The sequence below is a fragment of the Eriocheir sinensis genome, chromosome 11 (assembly GCF_024679095.1).
Source record: "Eriocheir sinensis breed Jianghai 21 chromosome 11, ASM2467909v1, whole genome shotgun sequence".
In the NCBI taxonomy this organism is placed as follows: Eukaryota; Metazoa; Arthropoda; class Malacostraca; order Decapoda; family Varunidae; genus Eriocheir; species Eriocheir sinensis.
The window spans coordinates 19,895,810-19,923,309 of record NC_066519.1 but is presented as its reverse complement, the minus strand read 5'-3'; the positions used below and the strand labels follow the sequence as shown (position 1 = coordinate 19,923,309).

Genomic DNA, 27,500 nt, shown 5'->3' with positions numbered 1-27,500 from the left:
TACGCTCCTTTCCCCTAGCGTAACCATCTGGGAGAGGCATGCCATCCCCTCATGACCCAGCGTGGAATGCAATAAAGAGGAATGATTAGGTTGAAACGTATAGAGATAACCACGTCGCATCCAAGCTCATTTTCCTGATCTTAATAATCGAAAAATAAAATCAAGAAATAAAAACAAGTCATCGTCGCATCCAAGCTCATTTTCCTGATCTTAATAATCGAAAAATAAATGCCAGAAATAAAAACAAGTCATTCCTTCATTGCCCAAAGAGAAAGGCGGATAGAGAGGCATGATTAGGTGAAACGTATAGATAACCACGTCGCATCCAAGCTCATTCTTCTGATCTTAATATTCGAGAAGTAAATGCAAGAAATAGAATCAAGTCATTCCTTCATTACCCAAAGAGAAATGCGAATAGAGAGGTATGACTGAGAGGCAAAAAGTGATATATGTGGAGCCTTGCAAGTCAGTCCGGGCTGAAAGTGTGAACCGAATCATTTTAAGTCCAACATACGTGTTTTTCTTTATATATACGTACATGCGAGAAATACCACCAGCAAGCTATTCCAAAGAGAGATACGGGTAAAGAAGAATGACTGGGCTGCGAAAAAAGATGTCTGAGGACCATTGCAAGTCAGTCCGGCCCGTGAGTAAAGTACGAACCGAATCATCCAAAATCCATCATAGTTCTTTTTCCTAATATTAAAATGGGAAAATACCACAAACCATTTACTTGTGAGTAAAGAGAAGTAACTGAACGGCGAAAAGAGATATCTGAGGACCCTTGCAAGTCAGTCCGGGCAGAAAGTAAGAACCGAATCATCCAAAATCCATCTTCCGGAAACTCTTGTGCGTCCGATGCCGTTGTGCGTTGCGGAAGTTCGAGTGAAAGGAAAACAGACGAAGACAGACTAATGGAGATTGACTTTCCGCGTATTCCTGCCAACAGAAAGAAATGAAAATGAAAGAAAAGAAAGCCATTTAGTCAGCCTTCATACCACCGAGGGAAGAACATAACCAGCCAGTCAGTTAGTCAGCAAACCACACAGTCATCCAGTCAGCCAGTCAGCCAGTCATCGATCAAGCAAACGCCATAAACATAAAAACGTCACAGTCACACAACCTCCCAGTCATCCAGTCATCCATTAAAATAAGTCACAAACACACCAAGTCATCCAGTTAGTTATCCACTTAGTCTTAAATTATCAAGCTAACGCCACAAACACACGGAAGTCAGCCAGTCACACATGCAGTCAGTCATCCAGTCAGTCTCAGTCATCATTTATCAAACCAACTCCAAATACACACCAAAAAAAAACAGTCAGTCTCCAAATCTGTCAGTCTTGCACCCAGCTAGACATCCAGTCAATCATGCAGTTAGCCATCCGATCACTCATCCAATCAAACATCCAGTCATCTTAAAAAGGTCAACCCATCAAGCCAAAGACACATAAGAAACGCCACAGTCACAAAGCCTCCAAACCTGCCAGTCACACACACCCAGCCGGTCGTCCAGTCCTTCCTCCTGTCAGCCCAGTCCACATCCGTCATCGCGGCGCCTCAGGGACACGCCAAAACACACACAACTACCGGCGTTTAGGAGCTTCTCGGACGGGATAATTTTTTGCCCTTTTAAGGTTAATTGGGCGTGATTATCTCCCAGGTGAGGATAATTTACCTGGAGAACGCTGGCAATTTGGGACCGACTGCCTTTGTTTTTCTTCTCTATTTACGTTTTGTCTTTGTTGTTCTTTTTTTTTGGAAGGAGTTTCTTTTGGGGGTTGACGGGCGTTGGTATTTATTTGACGTGTTGATCTTTGTTTGTCGGTGTATTAGCGAGGTTAATGAAGAGGTAATTAGAGTAACACCTTGATTACCCGCGATGATGAATGGCGGTAAACTATTTAATTAAAGGCTGGTGATTAGTGAGGATTCTTTTTATTTTTATTTATTTTTAATTTTTTCATTTTTTGCTGTTGCAGTGGTTATAATTTCTTCTTTTTTTTCTTCTTTTTCATCTTCTCTTCCCTTTGCTTCTGGTTGTTGGTCCTGTTTGTCTTGTTCTTGTTCTTTTTTCTTATCCTTCTTGTTTTTCTGCTTTCTTTTTTACTTTTTTTTTCTTTTGCTTCTCAACTTTCCTTCCCTTGCTTCTTGTTGCTGTTCTTGTTGTTCTCGTTCTTTTACTTCTTGTTCTGGTTCTTGATTTTCTTCTTCCTTTTTTTTTCTTTTTCTTTTGCTTATCCCCTTCTTCCCTTTCTTCTTATGGTTGTTCTTGTTCTTTCTCTTCTCGTTTTTGTTTTCTTCCTTTTTTTCTTTTTTGCATTCTCTAACTCCTTTTCTCTTCACGGTTTTGTTTATTTATTTTTACTTCCTTTCTGATCCTGCCATCCTTAATTTCTCTTTTTCCTTCTTTCGTTTATTTTTTCTATATTATCTCGTTTATTTATTTTGTTTTCGTCTTTATTTCTTATCTCCTTACCATTTTTTTATCCTCCAGTGGTAGTTTTCATCTTTATTTCTAATCTCCTTGCCATTTTTTTAACCTCCAGTACTAGTTTTCATCTTTATTTCTTATCTCCTTGCCATTTTTTTAACCTCCAGTACTAGTTTTCATCTTTATTTCCTATCTCCTTGCCATTTTTTTATCCTCCAATTCTAGTTTTCATCTTTATTTCTTATCTCCTTGCCATTTTTTTATCCTCCAGTACTAGTTTTCATCTTTATTTCTTATCTCCTTGCCATTTTTTTATCCTCCAATTCTAGTTTTCATCTTTATTTCTTATCTCCTTGCCATTTTTTTATCCTCCAGTGGCAGATTTTCTTTCCCTTTTCTTTCCGTCCATTTTTCGTGATGTCCCCCTGTTATTTTTCTTCTTTGTAAACTCAACGAAATATTTCAAACTCGCGGCATTTAGACCACGACGATTATCTTCACTTCTTTTTCTTCTTCTTTGTTTCTCGCCTCGCACTCTTTTTTCTTCTTTCGCAATTTCTGCCTCGAGGTATTTTGGTCCGTCTTCCCTGGCCAGTTCTTCTTCTGTCTTGTTTTCTTCTTTTTTTTTTTTTTAGTGTCATCGCGTCCAGTGTTGTGAACTTTCTTTTCTTTATTTATTTTTTTCTCTTTCTTTCGTCTGTTATTTTGTTTGCTTCCTTTGTTCCTTTTTTTTCTTTCGTTGGTTATGTTTTTACTTATTTCTCTTTATTTTTTGTCTTCATTCATTTATTGTTGATGTTATTGATATTGTTATGTTATTTATTGTTATTCATCTTATTTATTTTTCTTCACTTCTCTCTCCTTATTTTTCCTCGTTATTATTCTTTATCTTTTTTTTCCTTCTTATTCCTCTCTTCTCTTTTCTTCTTAGTCTTTCACATTTTCCTTATTCTTCTTCCTCTTCTCATTCGTTCTTCTTCCTCCCTTCTCTCTTTTCCTTAGGTCTCCATATTTTCTTTATTCCTCCTTCTCCTCATATTTCTTCTTCCTCTTTTCCCTTTTCTTCTTCGTCTTCCACATTTTACTTTATCTTTTCTCTTCCCTTTTCTTCTTCGTCTTCCACATTTTACTTTATCTTTTCTCTTCATAGTCCTTCTAATTTCTCTCTTCCCTTTTCTTCTTCGTCTTCCACATTTTACTTTATCTTTTCTCTTCATAGTCCTTCTAATTTCTCTCTTCCCTTTTCTTCTTCGTCTTCCACATTTCATATTATCTTCTTTCTCTTCGTTTTCGATCTTCTACCTCTCTTTCTTCTTTTTGGTCTTCCATATTTTCTTCTTCCTTCTTCCTCTTCTTATCCCTTCTTTTTCCTCTTTTCCCTCTTCTTCTCAGTCTTCCATAATTCATTTTTCATCTTTTTCTCATCTTATTTGTGATCCTAAAGGTACTGAAACACACACACACACACACACACACACACACACACACACACACACACACACACGAGAGGTATAAGTTTTGCTCCTTATTGGCAACTCGATATCCGATAATAGGTCAACGTTTTCCCTCCCTGACGAACGAGAGGAGGAGGAGGAGGAGGAGGAGGAGGAGGAAGAGGAGAAGGAGGAGGAGAAAGAAAAAATAGAAAAAAAGCAAAGACGAAGAAAAAATGAAGAATAATAGTGATGGCAACAAAAAAAAAGAGGGGGAAGAAAAATAAGTGATTGTAGTAGTAGTTGTAGTAGTAGTAGTAGTAGTAGTTGTTGTTGTTGTTGTTGTTGTTGTTGTTGTAGCAGTTTTTGTTGTTGTAGTGAACATAAAACAAGAACAAGAAAAAAAAGATACAAAGAGAGAGAGAGAGAGAGAGAGAGAGAGAGAGAGAGAGAGAGAGAGAGAGAGAGAGAGAGAGAGAGAGAGAGGAAAGAACGACACAAAAAAAATAATAACAATAAAAAGAATGGGGAAAAAAGAGTAAAAAAACAAACAAAGAAATCGAACTTGAAAGAAAAAAAAAAGGTAAGAAAAACCGAGCCGTTTGCAAACAGAGGAAGTGAATGTTGTAAAAAAAAAAAAAAACATGCAAATAAATAAACAACTAAAAAAGATAATAACAAAAAAATAAACAAACAAAAAAGGAAAAATCAGCAAAAAACATCAAACACCAAAAACAAAATTATAAAAAAATATGATAAAAAAACAACTCATAGACATCTCCAAACCAGTGGCAGAAACACACTCAAGCCCTCACGAATGAATCATATATCCGACTTAATTTAATCCGGTCCAAAATAGCTCTCCAGGTGTGGCAATCTCGACCAGGTAATCATTGCACCTGGCCACACCTGTGCTCGTAAACACTGCCAGGTGAGGTGTGACATGTTGATTGCGCCTACCTGCTTGAATATTAACGGCCGAGAAAGGAGGAGGAAGGATATAAAAGGGATAGAGAAGAAATGATTGATGTATAGAAGGAAAAGATAAAGCAAAGGAAAGAGAAGGAATGATGCAAAGGAAAGGAGAAACGATAAAGAAATGAGGAAGAAAAGATTAATAAGAAGGGAAGAAAAAGAAGAAACAGTTAACAGACATAAGGAAAAGGGAAATCAAAGGAAGGGAAAACGAAGGATACAAAGGCAAGGAGAAGAAAATTATTGATCTGCAATGGAAAAAAGATAAAGGAAAGGAAAAGGAAAAGATAGAAAAGAAAGAAAACAATTGATAGTCACAAAGGAACGATAAAGGAAAGGAAAAGAAGAAGAGAAAGGGAAGGAGAAGAAAACAGAGACAGGGAAAGTTAACGTATGGAATGTATAGTAATTGAAACAAGGAAAAGAGAAGGAAAAGGAGGGAGAAGGAAGAAATAAAAAGGGAAAAAATAAAGGTAGGAAAAGAGTGCATAAAGAGGGAGAGGAGGAGAAGGAGGAGGAGGAGGAGTGGTAGTGGCTGGCGTGAGAGTAAAGGCAAGCAAGCCACTCCCTAATTAAATATTCTCAGGTAAGACGCGTCAGGTGTGTGTGTGTGTGTGTGTGTGTGTGTGTGTGTGTGTGTGTGTGTGTGTGATAATGCAGCCTTAATAATTTTCACCGTCGCCCTCTGTTGGCAATGGAAGAACAAGGGAGGTGTGTTTTGATGCGAGAGAAAGAATAAAATTATAATATGGGCAAGGGAAGGGAAGGGAAGGGAGGGAGGAGGAGGAAGGGAGATGAGCAGGAGTAGAGAATAATAAAAGTAGGCATGGTATGGAGGAAAAAGAAGGGGTATAGAGAAGGAAGGGAAGATGAAACAAAAGCTAAACGGGGAAGGAGGACATTAGAAGGAGCAGGAGTATTAAAAGACATAGGAGGAGGAAAACGAAGGTGTATAGAGAAGGGAGAGGAGATGAAAGGAAGGTTAGCAGGAAAGGAAGGAGGAACAGAAATAGAAAACAGAGGTAGGAGTTAGCATTGGAAGAGAGGGTAAAGAAAAAGTATAGAGAAGGGAGAGGAGATGAAAGGAAGGTTAGCAGGAAAGGAAGGAGGAACAGAAATAGAAAACAGTGGAAGGAGTTAGCATTGGAAGAGAGGATAAAGAAAGTAGATTAAGCAAAAAAGAGAGAAAGAAGGGAGGCAAAGAAGTAAACAGTTGGAAGTAAGAGATATGGAAAAAAATAGGAAAAAGGGAGAAAGTACAGGTAGGAATAAACATAGGAAGGGAGGAAAAAGAAAGAATGAAGTAGATAAAGCAAAGAGAAGATAAGGAAAAAACGGAGAGAGAGAGAGAGAGAGAGAGAGAGAGAGAGAGAGAGAGAGAGAGAGAGAGAGAGAGAGAGAGAGAGAGAGAGAGAGAGAGAGAGAGAGAGAGAGAGAGAGAGAGAGAGAGAGAAAGAAAAAAAGGAAAAAGGAAGAACAGTACAGGGTAGATGAAGCAAGGGAAGAAGGGAAAGAAAGGAAGCAAGATAGCAATTGACAGAGGGAGGGAATCGAAGGAAAGAAAGGGGAAGAAAGAAAGGAAGGAAGGAAGAGGAGTTGACAGAGGGAGGAGGAAATAGAGGGGAAAAAGGGGAGGAAAGGAAAGAAGGAAAGAAGAGAAGGAAGTAAGATAGGACTTAACAGGGAAAGGAAATCAAGTGAAAAAAGGGAGTTGATTGGCCAGAAAGTGTGAAGGGGTTACCATGGGAAAAGAGGGAGGGAGGGAACGGTCATTTTAAGAGTAGATGAACGTAGAAAGTGAAGAAACAAGAGCATGGACAGGGTGAGCAAGGAAGAATGGAGACATGGAAGTGCGTGCATGGGGGGGGAGGATAGTGTTGGCAGGGGAAGAAGAGGAGGGGAGAGGAGGAGGTAGGGAAAAAAGAAAGGAATGTGTGCGGAAGGGCATGGACGCAGCAGACAGGGAGAAGTGAAGAGATGGAAAGGAGATCAGAGGGGTGGAAGGGTAGTGTTGCCAGGGGAGGGAGGGAAGAGGAAGGCGAGAAAAACGAGTAAAAAATGCGTGCTGGAAATAAAAGAAAGAAATGCTGAAGGAAAGAACAATGTATTAAAGAGAATGTTTGGAGCTTGCTAAAGGGGAAGAAGGATAGGATGGATGTGAGAGAGAGACACACAGAGAGAGAGAGAGAGAGAGAGAGAGAGAGAGAGAGAGAGAGAGAGAGAGAGAGAGAGAGAGAGAGAGAGAGAGAGAGAGAGAGAGAGAGAGAGAGAGAGAGAGAGAGAGAGAGAGAGAGAGAGAACATCAGCAAAATAAAACATAATAAAGCAAATAATGAGAAGAAAATGAAGAAATAAAGGAGAAAAAAGAGGAGAGAAAATAATTACAAGGACAAAGAAGAAAGAGGAAATAATAACAATAAGAAAAAAGAAAAGACCGTATAGCAAAGAAGAAGAAGAAGAACAAGAACAAGAACAAGAAGAGAAAGAAAATGAGAAGGAAAAGAGAGAAGAAAGCAGCATACGGGATGAGAGAGAGAGAGAGAGAGAGAGAGAGAGAGAGAGAGAGAGAGAGAGAGAGAGAGAGAGAGAGAGAGAGAGAGAGAGAGAGAGAGAGAGAGAGAGAGAGAGAGAGATAATGTTTATGGAAGGCAAAATTATGTGCGGGACGAAGAATCTTAATTTAGGAAAAGTTTGGGTCATCTCGGAGTTAAAAAAAAAAATTTGCCAGAACGAGGTCAAGGAAAGCAAGGCGCACGTTAGTTACTTTCCTCTTACTTTTTTTTACTTTTTCCTACTTATATATATTTTTCTTACTTTTTTCCACTTTAATTTTTTTTTTCTTATTTTTTGCCTTATTTTTTTTCCCACGTACATTTTTCCTCCTCCTCCTCCTCCTTCTCCTCCTCCTTCTCCTCTTCCTCCCTCTTCTCTCCCCCTCTTTGTACTGCATTCCAAAAATTTTCTCTCTCTCCCAACATTCCTTCTTTATTTTCTCTCTCCATCCACGTTCCTCAGCTTCTCTCCATTTTTCCCTCCCTTTTTCTCTCACTTTTACTTCCCTTCTCTCACCTTCTTTCACCATTCCTCCGAATCTCCCTCTCTCCTCTTTCACGTAAGTCAACTGCAGTAAGGAAAATAATTGAAGAAGTGTCTAAATAGAAGTGTTTTGACGAAGAGGTGGTCGTGGTGGTGGTGATGGTGAGGTGTCTCTCTCTCTCTCTCATAATCGACGCACCTTCGTATATCAGAGAGAGAGAGAGAGAGAGAGAGAGAGAGAGAGAGAGAGAGAGAGAGAGAGAGAGAGAGAGAGACTTCGTTCGACATAAGGAAATTCGTTATTCTCAACCTACGAGTATTCTCTATTTTTTTCGTCATGTTTTTTTCTTTCGTTCGTTATTTATGTATGTGTTTGGTGCTGCGGTTCGCTGAAGTCATATATTACTTTCTGGAGGCCTTTGTGACTGTGGGAATGAATGTTGTTGTTGTTGTTGTTGTTGTTGTTGTTGTTGTTGATGGTGGTGGTGGTGGTGGTATTGGTGTTGGTAGTATTGATGTTGTTAGTGGAACGGCTACTACTACTACTACTACTACTACTACTACTACTATTACTACTACTACTACTACTACTCTTACTACGACTATTACAATCATAAATACTACTAATACTAATACTAATTCTAATACAAAAATAAATCTAACAATAGCAACAACGATAGCAAAATCAACAACAACAGTCCATCTTCCTCCCCTCTTCCTCTACTCCAACTTCGATTAGATTAGATCACTCAAGCGTCAAGTCCAGGACCAACCAGGCGACAAGAGCTAAAGGGACACACTCTCTCCACTCTTCCTCTTACCTTCAGGAATCTCCGAGCATTGGCCACGCTGAGAGTATGCATGAGGCTCCTTTTGCACACAGTAGGCAGGCAGGGAGAGAGAGAGAGTAGAAGCCCTTGTGTGTGTGCTACCCGTGTGACCTGATTCTTAAGTAACGGTGTGAGGGGTCGGAGTAGTAGTAGGAGGTGGAGGAGGAGGAGGAGGACGAGTAGCTAGTCCTGTAGAGTGGATGCCTGACGTGCAGCTTCCAATTGTCGCCGAAGCAAATACATTGTCACGCGATCGTTAACTGGCGAGTGAAAGCGAGGACAGGACAGGTGACAGGTGATAGGTGGGAGCGCGAAAGGTGTTGGAGAGGAGAATGGGAAGACGGGGGGAGGGGGGGGGGGGTAGAGGAAATAGGTGGAGAAGGCTCTTGTTTTGTCATCTTTCTCCCTCCTCGAAACTTTCACCTCCCTTTTCCTCCTCCTCCTTTCTCCCCATACACATAACTACCCCCCTATTCCCTCCTTCCCTCACACACACACACACACACACACACACACATCCACACACACACAAACATAACCCTCGCCCACATTCACACATACAAACAATTCTACGCCTCTCCCTCCCTCCCCCCACACACATTCACTAACACCCACACATCACCCTCCCAATATACAGAGATCGTAATGAAGCCCATGAATAATACAAAGCGAGAGCATGTGTCTCTCCATCACGGAACATAACAGAGACAGACAGGCGGCAATAGGGTGAATGATCGCTTTTAATAATGTTGTCCCACTCTACGGAAATAATGTGCCGCGTGTATAACCTGTTTAATAACGCCTGACAGAATTGAAATAAGGATAAATCAACGCCGGAACAAACGAACACACACTCACTCACACACACACACGCACACACCGTCACACTGCTAATATAAATGTTTGATTATTATGAAACCTACAAATATTATATAAACATTGGTAGATAAATTAATAGACGACCAGATACATATAGACAGACAGATAGACATAGATAGATAGATAGATAGATAGATAGACTAATAGACATGCAGTTAACTTTTCACACATTCGTATATATTTTAAAATCACGTGTTAATAAATGATGGAAAAAAGTAGATTAATTCAAATATATGAAATCAAAATGAATGAGCTGAACAAGTGAAGCCAACCAGCCATACATATCATTCATCACAGCGAAACATGAATCAAAAATATCGCGTGAAATGGTGTGAAAATGAACGGAAAAGAAGATTATACAGTTTTAAATGTTTGGGGTCAGCGATGGGCGTATGCGAGAGAGAGAGAGAGAGAGAGAGAGAGAGAGAGAGAGAGAGAGAGAGAGAGAGAGAGAGAGAGAGAGAGAGAGAGAGAGAGAGAGAGAGAGAGAGAGAGAGAGAGAGAGAGAGAGAGAGAGAGAGAGAGAGAAAACATATAACATAACATAGCAAATAATGAAAAGGAAGAAATAAATGAGAAAAAAAAAGAATAAATAATTAATTAGACATGAAGATGAATGTTGATAAAGATGAAATATAACAAAAACAACAGTATGAAAAAAAAGAGAAGAAATATAATGAGAAGAAAAAGAGAAAAGAAAGTAACAGAGAGAGAGAGAGAGAGAGAGAGAGAGAGAGAGAGAGAGAGAGAGAGAGAGAGAGAGAGAGAGAGAGAGAGAGAGAGAGAGAGTACAGGCATGTCTCTATATATCTTATCCACACAAAGGAGGAAACTACATTGCTCGTCATAAAGCAATAAGAAAGAAGAGGAGGAAGAAGAGCGAATGGAGAGAGGAGAACAGGAAGACGAGGAAGAGATGGAGGAGGAGAAAATGACGAGGACGAAAAAGAGGAGAAAGGGGGGAACACTCGAGCAGGATAAGAACAGGAAGAGGAAAAACATCAGGAAACGCAAATAAAAAATAAGACATTGGAGAAGACTTAATACGAGGAAGAGAAGAATAAAGAATAGAGAAGATACTTGATGAAAGGACAAAGTGGGAAGGGGAAAAGGAGAGGATAAGAACCGGAAGAGGAAAAACATCAGGAAACAAGATTAGAAAATAGACATTGGAGAAGACATCACAACGAATAAAAGGAGAATACAGAAATACAGAAGAAAATAAGATACTCGATAAATGGATAAAGAGGGGAGGGGAGAAAAAGAAGGATAAAAACAGAAAAAGGAAAGAGAGATGTGGAAACAGGAGTAGAATATCAAGACGCAGAGAAGAAAGAATAGAAGGAAGAGAAAAATAATACATAATAGACGAAGAAGGAAGAGGAGGAGATGAAGAGAAGATAAAAAGAAAACGAAGAAGAAAACAGGTGAAGCAAAAACTGAGCAAGTGGGAAAAACAGAAACATACAAAATTGATCATAAGAAGTAGGAGGAAAAGGAAAATAATGAAAAGAGAAGAGAGGAAGAAGGAGAAAAGAAGGAAAAGATTAACATTAGATAGCAAGACGACGGAGAAAACGGGAGAAAAGAAAAGCGAATTATTGAAAAAGGAGGAGGAAAAAGTAGAAGAAAACAAAACTGATCATAAGGAGAAGTAAGAGGAAAAGGAAAATAATGAAAAGAGAAGTGAGGAAGAAGGAAGAGGAGGGAAAGAATAAAATTAGATAGGAAGACGAAGGAGAAAACAGTAGACCATAAAAACGAATTAAAGAAGGAAGAGGGAAAAATAGAATACAAAAACGATCATAAGGAGAAGGAGGAAAAAGAGGAGGAGGAGGAGGAGGAGGAGGAGGAGGAGGAGATATCGGGAAAAGGAAGTGAAGGTGGTGAGGAAAGTAAAATATTAGGTGGTTAGGAGTGAAGGAGAGGCCGTCGTTAAGGGAGGAGATAATGAGAGAGAGAGAGAGAGAGAGAGAGAGAGAGAGAGAGAGAGAGAGAGAGAGAGAGAGAGAGAGAGAGAGAGAGAGAGAGAGAGAGAGGGGGCAGAAATGGTGCACAAAATTTCATGGGGTACTAAAGGAGAATTAAGTTGAATAAGAATAGGAGGAAAATGAAGAGGAGAAAGAAAAGAAAAATGATGAAATTGAGGAAGAAAAAGTGAAGCAGAAATTAATTGTCTGTATAAAATTGAAGAAAAAAATACTAGAAAGAAAAAAAACTGAAAATAATAAAAAAATAGGAATGATAGTAACAGAAAAAGAGGAAGAAAAAGAGCAAGAACAAGAACAAGCAGAATCCAACGCAGTGTGGATAATACTGGAGAAAGAAACGTCCGAAAGAAAAAAAATATCGAAAATGAAAAAAAAAAACAGGAAGAAAAACAAGAACAAAAACAACAAGAACTTAATGAAGACTGTAAAAAAAGGAAAGAAAAAAGTGCTAGATAAAGAAAACATCATCACAGAAAAAAACTGAAGTACACATAAAATTCCACGGCCAAAAAAATTGAACTTCACCTCGGAAATGAGAACATATGGAGACGCGGCTCCTCACCCGTACGTCAGAGAGGAAGACAGGAGGAGAGCGGAATAAGGGCGCCAGGAAGACAAATGAGGGTGAGGAGAGAGGGAAAACCTGTCACCTCTTCTTACTCTCCTCCTCCTCCTCCTCCTCCTCCTCTTCCTCCTCCTCCTCTTCCTCCTATGTGTATGTGTGTGTGTATGTGTTTCCTGTGCCCCCAAACGCAAGGGACTCAATCTTCTGAATATTTAAACGGATCAGAGAGAAGGGAAAAGGGGAATTTATGGAAGATGAGGAGGAGGAGGAGGAGGAGGAGGAGGAAGAGGAAAGATAAACTATCGAGGGGATGAGATAGAAGGACAAAGAGGAAGAAAATGAAGAGAGAGAGAGAGAGAGAGAGAGAGAGAGAGAGAGAGAGAGAGAGAGAGAGAGAGAGAGAGAGAGAGAGAGAGAGAGAGAGAGAGAGAGAGAGATGACTAATGAGGTGAGAAATCGCGCCCACAAACGCCCACTCGCAAACACACACACACACACACACACACACACACAAACACAGAGTCGTATATCCGTCTTCTGGAGTGTCTGTTATTGAATCTATTTGTCTTAATTTGCTACTTGTCCTTGAAGTAACCTGATTCTCTCTCTCTCTCTCTCTCTCTCTCTATCTATCTATCTATCTATCTATCTATCTATCTATCTATCTGTCTGTCTGACTATCTATTTATCTATCTATCTGTCTATCATTGTTGAGGAAGAAAAAAGTAGAAAACGGAGAAAAGTAAAGAAATAAAAATAGAAAGAACAAAAGGAAATGGGAAGTGGAAAGAATGGAAGAGAGAGAGAGAGAGAGAGAGAGAGAGAGAGAGAGAGAGAGAGAGAGAGAGAGAGAGAGAGAGAGAGAGAGACGCGGACTAATTAAATATATAAATACCTCATTTTTCCAGGTGTTCCCAGCATCGCGCACCACCACCGCCACGCTATCTGTGAGTATTAATTAGTCTCCCACACCTGTTCCATATTCCGCACTTCCTTCTTCGTCCCGTCACTTTTCTCTCACCTGCGAACATTTTTTTTATTTTTTTCTCTCGCTCTCTCTTAACACCAGAAGGATGTAGGATGAGGATAGAGACGTTGAGCTGTTGCCTGTACTATAAAAAAGGAGCACCGATGAAGGATACTTGTGATACCGCCAGAAGAGAGGAAAGATATATTGATACAAGAAAGAACAGGAGGTGGGGTTTTTTCTTGCCCTCGTATTGATTTTCTCGTTTTGTTCGTTGTTTTTGTTTTGTTGTATGAATTTAGTGTTTGTGATCTGTTTGTTTACTCTCTCTCTCTCTCTCTCTCTCTCTTAGCCAATATCAGTAATAAGACCAACGATGAGATAATACTTGCAATGACGTCAGACAATAAGAGGTTTGATAATAAGAAAGTAGTATCTGAGGATCGTGAAAGTAATAACAGTAATATCGGCCAGACATAAATATAGAGGAAAATGAACGATAGGAAATAGAGTACTTGCAACGACGAAGAGACAAGACAAAACAAGGCAAAACAAGACAAGAAAAAGACAAGACAAGACAAAACAAGACAAAAGACAGAACAAGACAAGACAAAAAGACAGAACAAAACAAGACAAGACATGAAGACAAAACAAAATAAAACAAGAAGACAGAACGAAACAAGACAAAACAAAACAAATCAAGACAAACAAAAGCAAAACAGAACAAGACAAAACAAAACAAAAACAAAATAAAACAAGACAAAACAAAACAAGAAAAAACAAAACAACAAGAAGGGAGACAAAAACTAATGATACAAAGAAAAATGGAAATTGAAAACCGTAGGAGTAATAATAATAATAATAATAATAATAATAATAATAATAATATCCACCATAACCAATACCATAAATAAGAACGATAATAGCAAAAAAAAAAAATACATGATGGTCAAATAAAAATACTCAGGTTAATTAATAAGGGGAATCAACGTCATCATCAGGTCGTTTGTAGAGGAAGATTAGGTGACGAGAGGAGGAATTAATGTGACGGCGATGGTTTTATTAATGTGTGTCTCTTTTTGCTCCTTAATGTGTGTGTGTGAGTTTTGTGAAAGTGGCAAGATTTATGAGTGGGTGGTGGTGGTGGTGGTGATGTTGGTGGTGGTGGTGGTGGTGGTGGTGATGTTGGTGATGGTTATGTAAGTCTCTTCCTCCTCCTCTTCCTTCTCCCTCTTTCTCCTTTTTCCCCTCTTCTTCCTTCTTCTCCTCCCCTCCTCCTCCTCCTCCTCCGTTTTATCCCTTCCATATCCTTCTAAAAATCCCTTTGTTTTCCTCCTCCTCCTTAGCTTCTTATTCTTCCCATCTTCACTCTCCTCTTTCATCATTGCTTCCCTTCCTTAATCTCCTCCTCCTCCTCTTCTTCCTGGTCAATCTCCTCATCCTCCCTTCCTTCCTTCCTTCCCTTTCTTCCTTTCATTCTATACATTTGTCCTTCACCTTCTCCTTTTTGTCTCTCCCTCTCCTTCCCACTCGTCTCTTTGTTTCAGCTCCTACCCTTCCTCCTCCTCCTCCTCCTCCTCCTCCTCCTCCTCCTCGTCCATCACCCTCCTGTCTACCCTCTCTCACCTCTCACCTCGCCTCACCTCCCTCTCTAACCCGCATTTTACACCGTCTTAAAATATTTACGACGGAAACTTAAAGGTTGCTTCGGCCACAAACGGGAAGCCGACGCCATGAGGAGGAGGAGGAGGAGGAGGAGGAGGAGGAAAAAAGGACGGAGGAGTGATGCAGATGGAAAGCCGAGAAGTAGGAAAATTAAGGAGGAAAATCAGGAAGGACGTTTAGGAAGGTTAAAAGAAGAATGGAATGGATTATGTTGTACGAGGAGGAGGAGGAAGAGGAGGAGGAGGAGGAGGAAGAGGAGGATGGGGGATTATGTTGCAAGAAAGTGAACTAGGATGGATGAAGATGGAAAAGGTGCTGCAGAGAGAGAGAGAGAGAGAGAGAGAGAGAGAGAGAGAGAGAGAGAGAGAGAGAGAGAGAGAGAGAGAGAGAGAGAGAGAGAGAGTATATTCACACGCCCCGTTCAGGACACGATGGATGAATAGGTTTCCAATAAATTGTGTGGAAAACGAGGTTGCCCGCTGCTGGAATTTTCTGAATATATTTTCCGGAAGAGTTTTTTTTTTTTTCCTCCATATTTACTGATTTTCTCGTCTCCCTTCACCGCCGAACCGAACTGGAGGGAAAAGAAAAAGAGAAGGGAATGTATTTTTTTTTCCTTTATTTCCTTCTTGGTGTTTTTTTTCTTTTTTTGCCTTGTGTTTTTTTTCGCGTTTTATTTTCATTTTTTTTTTTTTTTTTTTGTTGTTTGGGTTTAGTGTATGTTCTCTGTTTGTATACTCTCTCTCTCTCTCTCTCTCTCTCATACGTAATAGTCTGCAAGAAACGCTGATAACAGTTTTCATACATGATTTAACACATATATATTCCTCCTCCTTTTCCTCCTCCTCCTCCTCCACCTCTTAATGCAGATCCTTTCCCTTCCTTCCTATCTTCACCTTCTCCATCTCCTTCTTCACCTCCCCGTCTCAAACGTTCCCCTTCATCTACGCCGGTATTTTCCCCCAGGTAATTACCCATACACATACCTAAAGATTACCTGTCAGGGCGCTAAAGAAGAAGAAATAGCTCCCCTTACCCTGACTTCGTGACCTGCAAACTTTTTGGTGTAACATTGAAAAGGAGTGAAGAGGGATTTTTTTTTTTTTTTTGTGTGTGTGTGTGTGTGAAAGAGTGTATGGGAGAGAGGGAAGTGAGGGGGAGGAGGAAAGAGAGGGAGGAAGAAAGGGAATGGGAGGGAGAAGAGAGAGAAAGTGGAGGGGAGGGGAAGAAAGAGAGAAGAGAGAGAGAGGGGAGGGAAGGGAAAGAAAGAGGAAGAGGAAGGGGGAAGAAAGAGAAAGAATGAGAGAGAGAGAGAGAGAGAGAGAGAGAGAGAGAGAGAGAGAGAGAGAGAGAGAGAGAGAGAGAGAGAGAGAGAGAGAGAGAGAGAGAGAGAGAGAGAGAGAGAGAGAATGCTTGAAATGGAGCACAAAATCTCCTTAGGCTCTACTTGTATTACTTATTCTTCTTCCTCCTCCTCCTCCTCCTTCTCCTCCTCTTCCTCTTCCTCTTTCTTCTTTTGCTGTAATCATTGTCGTTGTTTCCCTCTTTCTCTTCCTCCTATTACTTCTCCACCTCCTCCTCCTCCTCCTCGTTTTCTTCCCCCTCTTCCTCCGCCTCCTCTTCCTCCTCCTCCTCTTCCTACTTCTCCTTTCAGTCCTTCTTTTCCTTTTTATTTACTTATTTCATCTAAGTTTTTCCTCTCCCGCCTTGTTGCTTTACTTTTTTCTTTACTTCTTGCATTGATATATATTTCTACTTCATTATGTTTTATGTTCTTATTTCATTTCGTACTTCATTTTTTTTCTTTCTCCTCCTTCTCTTTCATTCCTTTTTTCATCCTTCCACTTCATTCCAGTTTACATGTATTATCTCTCTCTCTCGCTCGCTCTCTCTTTTATCTCGCTCCATTATCTTTTTTTTCCCTCCCGAGGTCGTTCTTGCACTTTCCATTCCTCCGATTCCTCTTCTTATTCACGTCCTTTCTTTATGTCGTCTTATACTTCATCCTCCTTTTATCCTCTCTCTCTCTCTCTCTCTCTCTCTCTCTCTCTCGCTCTCTTTCTCTCTTTTTTTGTATATTCTCTTTATTTTTTTTCTGTTTTTCGTTTTGTGATTCTTGTTTTCTTCCTCGAATGTTTGTTTTTATTACCGTTTTTATCCCTACTACTACTACTACTACTACTACCACTACTATTACTACTACTACTACTTTTACTGCAACAAACTTATTTTTCTTGACGCATGCTACTTTTCACACCCAATCTCTCCTCCTCCTCCTCTTCCTCCTCCTCTTCCTCCTCCTCACACCTCTCATCTCTCGCGGAGGGTCCCAGTTGCTCCAAGTTTTATCGTAATTCTGAAACAGCTCGAAATTTATGAGTGAGAATGAGGCAAGTTTGTCTTGGTGTAATAGTTGACTTGGGAGCCGTTGAGAGAGAGAGAGAGAGAGAGAGAGAGAGAGAGGGAGAGGGAGAGGGACATACCCGCTAGGAATACAATGTTAAATTTGAATGCAAAACTTCACCTGGGAAAGAAAGTAACGAAGAAAAGGTGAGAGTAGATTTGCACGCAGGTAGAATGTCCGTGTGTGTGTGTGGGTGTGTGGGTGCGTGGGTGTGGGTGTGGGTGTGCGTGTGTTTTGAGAGCCATGAAAGAGTGTGTTTGCCCAAAGGAGTGAATGATGGGAGAGGAGGAGGAAGGGAGGGCGTGAATGAGAGGGTGTGAATGAGAGTTAAGTCAATGAGGGCTTGAGGAAGTAATTTGGAGAGCGAAGGAAATGAAAAATATCTGTGAGAAGTGTGAGGGAGGGAGGAAATCATAAATAAAGATGGAGATGTGAATGTAAGAGGGTGTAATTGAGGGGGTGTTGAAGGGGATGTGTGAGGGAGGGAGAACATCACTAATAAAGATTGTGATGTGAGTGTAAGAGGGTGTGAGGGAGGGTGTAATGGAGGGGGTGTAAGAGAGAATGGGAGTAAATTGATAAACTTCGTAAAACACCCACCACCACCACCACCATCACCACCATCACCACCACCACCACCACCACCACTTCAGCTAACCACTATTACTACCACTACCACATCTTACCCTATTACTGCTACCACCACCACCACTACCACCACAACTGTTACTCCCTCTAATCATATAACTACCACAACCACAACTACTACTATTACAGCCACCACCACCACCAAAACTACTACCACCACTTCTACTACCATTACTACTATTACTACCACAACTTGAAGGGTCATAACTCCTCGGTACATCTTATAAGTGTAGTGATTAGCGGGCTTTTTTACCTTCGTTTTTCTGTCCTTGAACTGTTTCCTTTTCTTTAAGAAACAGATAAATAAAAATAGAAGATGTGAAGAACGGAGTAGAGAGAAGACAAGAGGAAAGAAAAGAAGAAAGATGAGGAAAGGAGTAGAAAGAAAAAAAAGAGGAAAGGAAGGAGGAAAGGTGAGGAAAGGAGTAGAAAGGAAAAAAAGAGGAAAGGAAGGAAGAAAGGTAGGAAGAAAGAGGAAGACAGGGTAATGATAAGTGAGAGACGTAAAAAGTAGAAAATAAAGTCTCAAATTAATCACCAAAAAATCAAAACTCTCTCTATATAAAGACGTCCAATCGTGCGTGGGACCTAAACCGATTACTCACCTGGGATGTCTCGCAAATTAGGCGCGTGTGTCCGCAGGTAAACACAGGTAAACACCCCGCCTCATTAGCGCACCTGAATGCATTTAAAAGCCTCGCATTCGTGACTAAGGGAGGCAAATAGAAGGGGGGAGGAGGAGGAGGAGGAGGTTGGATTAAAGGGGAGGAGAGTGAGAGAGACGTAAAAAAAAGAGCAGAGGAAGAGATGAAAGGAGAAGGTGAGGAAGGAGGGTTAGGGGAGGATGATTGAGAGACGGATAGAAAGTAGTTGAGAAGATTGGAAGAGAGTGAAAGAGGGAGGGAGGAAGGTGGGGAAAAGGGAGAGAGTGAGAGGAAGGATGAGTAAGAGAGACGTAGAGAAGAGAGTAGAATAAAGATGGAGAGAGGAAAAGAGGGAGGAAGGTGAGGCATGAAGTAGAAAAGGGAAATTGTAAGGAAGGGAGAGAGAGGGCGGAGGGAAGAAGAAAAGGTGAATTAGAGAAAAATGAAGGAAAAAAGCAGAAAGATGGCAGAGAGGAGAAGGGAAACGTGGATGAGGGAAAAAATAGACGAAAAAATAGAATAAAAGAGGAAGGGAGGAAAGAAGAGTGGGAATGAGGGTAGGAAAAAAAGGAGGACACAGATGCAGGTAAAAGGGATGGAGGAAAAATATTAAGGAGGGAGAGCAAGAGAGGAGAGGAATGATGGAAGATGGAGGAAAGAATCTGGAGGAAAAATATAAAAAGAAGAGAGAGGGAAGGAGGAAGGAGAAAAGGGTTAAGGGTGAAGGGGAGAGAACGTAGGGAGAGAATTAAAGAAGAAGAGAGAAAAGAGCAAAGAGAGAGAAAGGTAGACAAGAAAATTGGGAAAAAGGAAGAGGGAAGGGAGGAGAAAAGGGGAACGGGAATGGGAGGAAAGGGAGTATGAAAATAGAAAGAAAAGGGAGAGAAAGAGGAGAGGTATGGAGAGAAAGGGAGGAGGAAGAGGAGGAAGGAAGGAAGGTGAGAGGGATATTAAAGGGAAGTAATTAGGTACACGAGAGAGAGAGAGAGAGAGAGAGAGAGAGAGAGAGAGAGAGAGAGAGAGAGAGAGAGAGAGAGAGAGAGAGAGAGAGAGAGAGAGAGAGAGAGAGAGAGAGAGAGAGAGAGAGAGAGAGAGAGAGAGTAGCAGAGGGGAAGGTAATGAGAGGAGGAAAAAGGGAAAATAGAGGAAAGGAGTATTGTGGAAGGTGAGGGAAAGAAGGTTAGTGAATAGGAAAAGAAAGAAAATACAGAAAAGAGGAAGATGGATGAAGGAATAGAATAGGATGAAAATAGAAAAGATAAAAGAACTAGGTGAGGGAGGAGGAGCCAGAGATGATGATAGTAAGGCTAGGAGACAAAAGAGAAAAATTAGAATAGAAAAGGAAATGAGACTTACATAGAATTACATAGAAGGGGAAGAAGACAAGATGAAAGCGGAAAAGGGAAGGTGCAAAAAGTGAATGGAGGGAAAGGGAAATGTTGTGTTTTTTAAGGGAGGGGAAGAGAGAAAAAAAGTTGATAGGGATGAAATAAGAAGGGAGAGAAAAGAAATGGTACCGGAGGGATGAAGAAGGGAAAGAAATAATGGGCACAAGTGTTAAAATTATCATCATCATCATCATCATTAGCTATTATTAGTCCACTGCAGAACAAAGAAGTGGTAGTGAAGGAAAGAGAGAGGGGAAGGGAGGGGAATAGGGGCAAAAAGTAGAAAGAGGAGAGATGGAGGGAGGGAGGAGAAAAAGACTAAAGATGAACGAAAAAGAAGATGGTTAAGAAAGTAGGAAATAGAGGAGAGAAGAAAGATACAGATAAAGAGAGAAAGTGGAAGGAAAAATGAAGAAGAAACGTGGAAAAGTAAGAGGGAGGGGAGGAGAGGAGGGGAAAGGGGAATTAGAGGAAGGGGGAAGAAACGTAGGAAAAATAAGAGGAAGGGGAGGCGAGAAAGGGAAAGAAGGATGGAAGGAAGAGGAATAAGAAAATAAAAAGGGAAAGCAAGGAAAAGAGGAGAGATGTGGAGAGAAGGAAAGAGAGGAAGGGAGTAAAGGGAGGAGAATAGTGTGAAAGGGGAGAAAATTAGAGCCCAGGTGTTTTGAAAGGTGAGAGGGAGAAAGAAAGGGAGTAAGAAAATAGAAAGAGGAAGGAGGAAAAGAGGAGAGGTATGGAGAGAAGGAAGGGAGAAAGGAAGTAGAGGGAGGAGAATAGTGTAAGTGGGGAGCAAAGTAGAGAGCAGGAGTTGGGAAAGGTGAGAGGGAGAAAGAAAGGGAGTATAAGAAAATAGAAATTGAAAGAAAGGGAAAGAGGAGAGGTATGGAGAGAAGGAAGAGAGGAAGGAAGTAGAGGGAGGAGAATAGTGAGAGAGGGAAGCAGAGCAGAGGGCAGGTGTTTGGAAAGGTGAGAGGGGATAGGACACACACTCCCCCCCCCCCATCCCTCCTCGCTACTCTTTGCAACTCGAGCTTTTTTGTGATTTTTTTTTTGTATATATTTTTATTTTATTTTCATTCTCCGGGTTTTGGATGTTTCTAGTTGTTTTTTGTTGCTTTGTTGCTGTTTTTCCCGAGCCACTTTTCATATTTTTTTCGGCTTTAGTTTTGTATGTCTTTGTGTGTGTGTGTGTGTGTGTGTGTGTGTGTGTGTGTGTGTGTGTGTGTGTGTGTGTGTGTGTGTGTTTTATTTTGTGGTGTTCTTTAGTACTTTTTTTTACACTGAGGTCGTTTTTTTTTTCTTCTTGTGCTTCGTTTTTTATCTCTTTTTGTTCGTGGGTTATGTGTGTGGAGGGGGGAGGAGGGGAAGGGAGTCTGTCTGTCTGTTTGTCTGTCTGCCTGTCTGTCCGCCTCTCTATCTGTCTGTCTGTATCTCGTCACACAAAAAAAATGTAAATAAATGAAAAAAATAACAAAACAAATAGAAGAAAAAATTAAAACTAAAATAAGTAAATAAATAAAAAAAAATGTATACAAGTAAAGAAACAAACTCACATTCTGATTGTTTTTGTATGGTTATGTTGCTCTGTTTCTCAATCTGTTTATTTATTTTTCTTCTTCTTCTTCTTCTTCTTCTTCTTTTTCTTCTTCTTCTTCTTCTTCTTCTTCTTCTTCTTTTTCTTCTTCTTCTTCTTCTTCTTCTTCTTCTTCTTCTTCTTCTTCTTCTTCTTCTTTTTCTTCTTCTTCTTCTTCTTCTTCTTCTTCTTCTTCTTTTTCTTCTTCTTCTTTTTTCTTCTTCTTCTTGGTCTGTATCTCCCGTCTTCCTTTCCTCCTTCTTCTTCTTTCTTCTTTCTATCTCTGTTTTTGTTTTTCTTCCATCTCTCTCTCTCTCTCTTCTCACGCACACACCTATAAAGTACCCATTTAATATCACTCCACGAGACTCTACATAATGCTCAGGTTAATTGAAAGGTAAACCCATAATACCCTACTTAAAAGGTGTTCAAATATTACCTACTTAAAGCTTTACCTGTTGAAGGGTCACTTGTATAACCTCGTGACCTTTCGACCTCGTTAAGGGAATTAGGAACATTTTAATTGCACCTTCATTCTTTATTTGTCGAAGCTCTTAACGAATTGAAGATTATTAAGGCAATTATAATATGCTGTCAGTAATTCTTTTTGATAATATTGGCTAGATGAGATTTTTAATGAAATATGAAGGGGAGAGAGAGAGAGAGAGAGAGAGAGAGAGAGAGAGAGAGAGAGAGAGAGAGATATCACACGCCCTGATTTCACACACACACACACACACACACACACACACACACACACACACACACACACACAAGTTGGACAGTCCCATAAACTTTAGTCTGATCGTTGGCAGCTTATCGTTCACAAGTGACCGTCGACTCCTGCCGCGCGGACCTAAAAACTCGGTCAACCCTTTTGTTCTAACGCGAGTGATAGCGCCGTCAGCTCCACCCGCCGAGGAGATTGTGTCTGGAACGCAGTGGGCGGGAAGACGATGAGGAGGCTTGCAGTGTGTTTTATTTCGAGTTGCCGGGACTGGGCGTTGATACTGTCTGCCCGAATCAAACTGGTGGGACAGAAAAAAGACAGACAGACAGACCGAGACAGAAAGAGAGTGTGTTTTTGTTTTATGTTGTCGAATTCGTGTTGGGTTGTTAGTAAGGTTGTACGTAGGGCTGAGATTGATATAAATGGTTTGAGTTGTCGGGGTGGATGTCGGTATGATCATTGCAGAAGTTGAAATCACAGTAAGAGAGAGTCGTCGGGTGTCTGTTCGGCTGTCGGTATTGCTGTAGGTTGGAAATTACTTCAAGTTGTCGGTTTTGGTGTTGATATATGTCTAAATTTAACCTGTAAGAGAAAAGAGAGAGTGTCGGGTATCTTTTTGAGCGGTTGTCGGGTTGTCGGGATTGCTGCAGATCGTGAATTGAAACATATGAAGGTATTAAGTAGTCTGGTATGCTATTGATGTGTCTCTCCAAACCCCACTAATAGGAGAGAGAGAGAGAGAGTTCATAATATCATGTTGGGTTGCTGTCGTGATGTCGGGAGAGCAAATGGTTCTGAGGGGACTTAAAACACAGTGCAAACGTTATCGGAAGGCTGTCGGGGAGTGGGTCAAGGTCTGAGGAGGTCTCGGCAGCAGTGTCTTGGGCCGCTTGTATACCTGTAGCATGTCCCGGCGGGCTGACACAAGCAATTACAGGTGTGTCTTGCAGGTATGAGTTAGTGGACAGGTGTGTGTGTGTGTGTGTGTGTGTGTGTGTGTGTGTGTGTGTGTGTGTGTGTGTGTGTGTGTCCAGTACACCTATCAATCTACCTGTCTATCTATCTGTGTGTCTGTATACCCGTCTGTTTACCTGCTTGTTTGCTAATCTGTCTATATATCTATTTAGAAATATGCATATCTACCTAATTCATCTCTCTCTCTCTCTCTCTCTCTATCTATCTATCTATCTATCTATTTATCTATCTACCTTTCATCTCTCTTATTAATCTGTTTATCTATCTGTCTGTTTATCCATATATCTATCAATTTGTCTGTCTATCCGTCGACCTATCTTCCTATTTGCTGATCTATCTAAACATCTGTATTTCTATAATTTATCTATGTTTATTTTCCTAACTATTCATCTCCTTCTCTATCTCTGTATCTAGCTTTGTCTATCTATTTGTGTATCTGTCTGTGTGTGTCCTATCAATATATTTAACCCTACTTATGAATGTAATTATGGTATCACTCAAAATTGAAAAACTATATCATTATGCTGGCGCGGTGCGAAGCCTAACTAACATTATCGCTTTTAAAGGTCACCGAAGCCTATCAGCACTCAGCGTTTAAATGACTCTAATGTAACGCTATTAAAAAAAAGGGGGGAGGTCAATGGTTTCGATTTTAACGAGGGACTATTACCTTCTGTTCGCTTGTTCCATTAACGAATATTAGAAGTATTGTCGTTTAAGGGTTATCGAGGATTTTTTTATCTGATTCTTGTAAACGCTATTAGATTCCCTATTTCAATTTGTCTTTTTTTTAGGGATTCTGTTTTGCTTCTTGTTTTTCTTTTATTGCTCGTTTCATGCTCTTTTGATTCTTATAAACGCTACTGAATTCCTTATTACTACATGTGTATATTATCGAGTTATTTTGCGTGTTCTATTGTTTTTCTTTTGCTGCAGTCCGTTTTATGCTTTGTCTGATTAAAGTAAACTTTTTAATCCCCTTTTACAGTATTGCTTGTATTTAAAATTCATTTGATTCCCCTTAAGCCCGATGGAATTCCCTCTATCTGATTCCACTAAACACTACTTGATTCCACTTAACACTATCGGATTCCCTTGAAACGCATTCGATTCCTCTAAAAGCGAGTTCGTGCTGTTAATCTTCACAACACTACAATATTCATGACCAGTCGCCGCCTACGTCAACACCGACACCACCAATACAACAACAACAACAAAAACAAAAACAACAGCACTACCCCCCTGCTGCCAACTGCAGTGACATAAACAACAACAACGAAAACAACAGCAATACCCACAAACAGCAGCGATACTTGGAACAATAACAATAACATCAACAAATGTATCGATTGACTGGCTGGCTGACTGACTGACTAATCGACTGACTAATTTACTGAACAACTGACTGACTGACTATTGACTGACTGACTGACTGACTGCCCTACTGGCCGACTGAGTGAGTGACTGACTGATTGATTTATGGCCTGACTATTTTTCTTTACCACATTCTTTTTTTATCTTTTTCCACTTCCATTTTTCTTTCCTCTTCCTCCCTCCTCACTACATTTCATTTCCACTCTTCAAGTTTTACTCTCACTTTTTTCCTGCCTCCACTTTCTCTCAGTTTTCTATTCTCTCCACGTTTGACTCGCTTCTTTTCTTATTCATCCTCTCTTTCTCTCTCTCACTCACTTCCACTCTCCGGTCTCTCTCTCGCTCCCACTCTCTCTCTCTCCCCTCTTATTCCCTCCCCTTCACAGCCTCTCCTCAAACATCATTCCTAATTCCTATCTATTTGTCTGTTTATCTGTTTGCCTGTGTTTGTTTGTTCATGTCTGTCTGTGTGTTTCTCCCACCTATAAATTTACCTGTGCGTTAGTAAGGGTGTGCAAGGTAGATATGTATTAAATTCAAGGTACATTTTCTCGCCTATTAAATTAGCTTTCGTTTATTTCTTCATTATCTTCATTTTTTGGCCTCCTGCGAAGATGTATGGAGAGAAAATTCAAGATGCTGTGCGGGTAATATTTTAAACTATCATGCGAAAAGGAGGAAAAGGAGGAAAGAAGAGAGGGAGGAAGGGTGAAAGGAAGGAGGGAAGGACAGAACGAAGGGAGAGAGGATGGAAGGAAGAAAAGAAGAAAGGGGGGGAAGGAGAAGAGGAAGGAAGGAAGAGAGAGATGAAGGAAAGAAAGGAGGGAGTGAGAGAGGGAAGGGGGTAGGGAGAAAAGGAAGGAAGGAAGAAAGGAGTGAGAGAGAAGAAAGAAAATTAGGATGTACAGAAGGAAGGAAAGGAAAAAATAAATAGAAAAAGTAGAAAAAAGAAGGTAGAAAAAATATAAAAATGAATGAAATCAAAGAACATGGAGAAAAAAGAGATGGAGAAATTCAAGAAGAAAACGCCAAAAAAATGTAAAGAAAAATATAAGAAAAAAAAGAAGAAATGTCGGAGTTCATGTACAAGGGAACGAAAAATATAATCAAAAAATGAAAGAAACAAAACCGGTAACAAAAGAATACGCGTAGAACAAGGAAACGAAAAAATATCAAGGTTTCTCGAAAATTATGTGCAGGCGAGATTTTGAGGCAAGGAAAATGGGGCTGTGAAAAGAAAGGAGAGGGGAAACTCGTGAGATTTGTGTAAGTATTAGGGAAAAAAGGAAAAGGAAGAAGGAAAGTGAGGAAGAAAAAAGAAAAAAGAGAAGGAAGAAGAAAAGTGAAAAAGAAAAATGAGTCAAATGTGTTGTATATGAGAGGAAGTTTAGGAGAGAGAGAGAGAGAGAGAGAGAGAGAGAGAGAGAGAGAGAGAGAGAGAGAGAGAGAGAGAGAGGGGAGAGCGGGATACTTCTTCCCCCTCCCGCCCCAACACTCCACCTCCCCCCCACCATCTCCCTACCGCTACCCACTCTCCGCTACCCTCAGCACCTGCCTCAGCTCACAGGCCAGGTCAGCAGGCCAGAGCGCTAGGGGACGGGCAGGGGACACAAGGAGAGGTCGAGGGAGTGGTACCGCTACCCGAGCCCCGAGCCAACACCTCCTCACTTGGTGAAGCTATAAGCCAAAACCAGTCTCTCACTTCTGCTACCCAATCTGCGACCTCGTCGGACGTCACACCGACTGTCCCATCCCTGACGTCTCCAGGCAGCCAAGCTCAACCCAGCCAGGCGCTGCCTGGGCACGGAACAGACAGTGGAAACGGTCGCCAGCCTTCTCAGCGCCGAAAGATACAAACCACTGCTGCAGGACGAGGCACTTCCTCTCCCCCCACTAGCAATAGACAGAGGGTAGACGCAAACTATCAACAGGTAGAGGACCCGCGAGAAGAAGAGACTAAGTGCCCCAAGTGCAGGCGCAAAGGACACGCGCCTACAGTGCCCACGTAATTTGGTCTGTAGTCACTGTCAGGGGCCCTATCACTCGGCCCAAACCTGCCGTGTGCGAAGGGAAGAGGAGAGGCAGGAAGCTCTCTTAACAGCCGTAAGGCAAAGCAACCAGGAGACCCTGGCAGCTCTGCGAGGCGGCTGGCAACACCCTCAAGTGAATCAAAGCACCCAGAACCCCCTCACCTTCCACTCCCATTCACTACTTAATCCCCAACTCCCACTCAAGTCTTCCTTCCAGATACAGCCCCCCCTCAACTTCCTCCCCCACCACCCACCTCAGCCCCTTCATCTATCACAACCCCAATCCTACCCGTACCCACGCCCCCATTCCTATCCCCAGACCCAGCACCATCCTCTTCCCCAGACAAACCCCCAGACCCAGCACCATCCTCTTCCCCAGACAAACCCCCAGGCCCAGCACGTGCCTCTTCAGCTGCCACAAAACACCTTTCCTCACTCCCCTGTGTTTCTAGGCCAGCAAAATGCCTACTACGAACAGTTCAGTGGCGCACAGGCAGCGTAATAGTGAAATAAGATTAGATCTGCCAATTTAAGGGGATTCCATACTAACATTGGTGAGCTCACACATCAGTATGTGATAAAAAATAATGCCGATGTAGTATTTCTGAATGAAACTTTTCTAAATGACACAGTGCCTGAAAACTATGCTAGAATTAAACGTTACTCTAAGTGGTACAGAAAAGATCGATCATCACAAGGAGGGAGTGTTGCGTTGTGCCACAAGGAGTCATTGAGTGTACAACTTATAGAGCATAACATTCCTGAAAACTTAGAAATAATCTTGTTCAAAATAATAAACAATAATGGCGCGGGTATTTTGTGTTGTGGGTGCTGCAGACCTCCGGCACAAGGTCCTGCTGTGTTCCACTTTTTATTAAATAACATTGATAATATTATGTCTGAAATAAATGCGACACACCGGCAACGATATAAACTGTTGTGAACCGGCGGCTGAACAA

General features: G+C 41.0%; 1 long non-coding RNA gene across 4 annotated transcripts in view; it reads left to right on the top strand.

Annotated features, from left to right (window-relative positions):
• LOC126997041 (uncharacterized) overlaps positions 1–27,500 on the top strand; it is a 264,289-nt gene that overhangs the window by 130,342 nt on the left and 106,447 nt on the right. For all 4 annotated transcript variants that reach the window (XR_007751861.1, XR_007751860.1, XR_007751862.1 and 1 more), the window contains exon 3: positions 13,052–13,090. This is a non-coding gene — a long non-coding RNA (uncharacterized LOC126997041). The remainder of the gene's footprint in view (positions 1–13,051; positions 13,091–27,500) is intronic.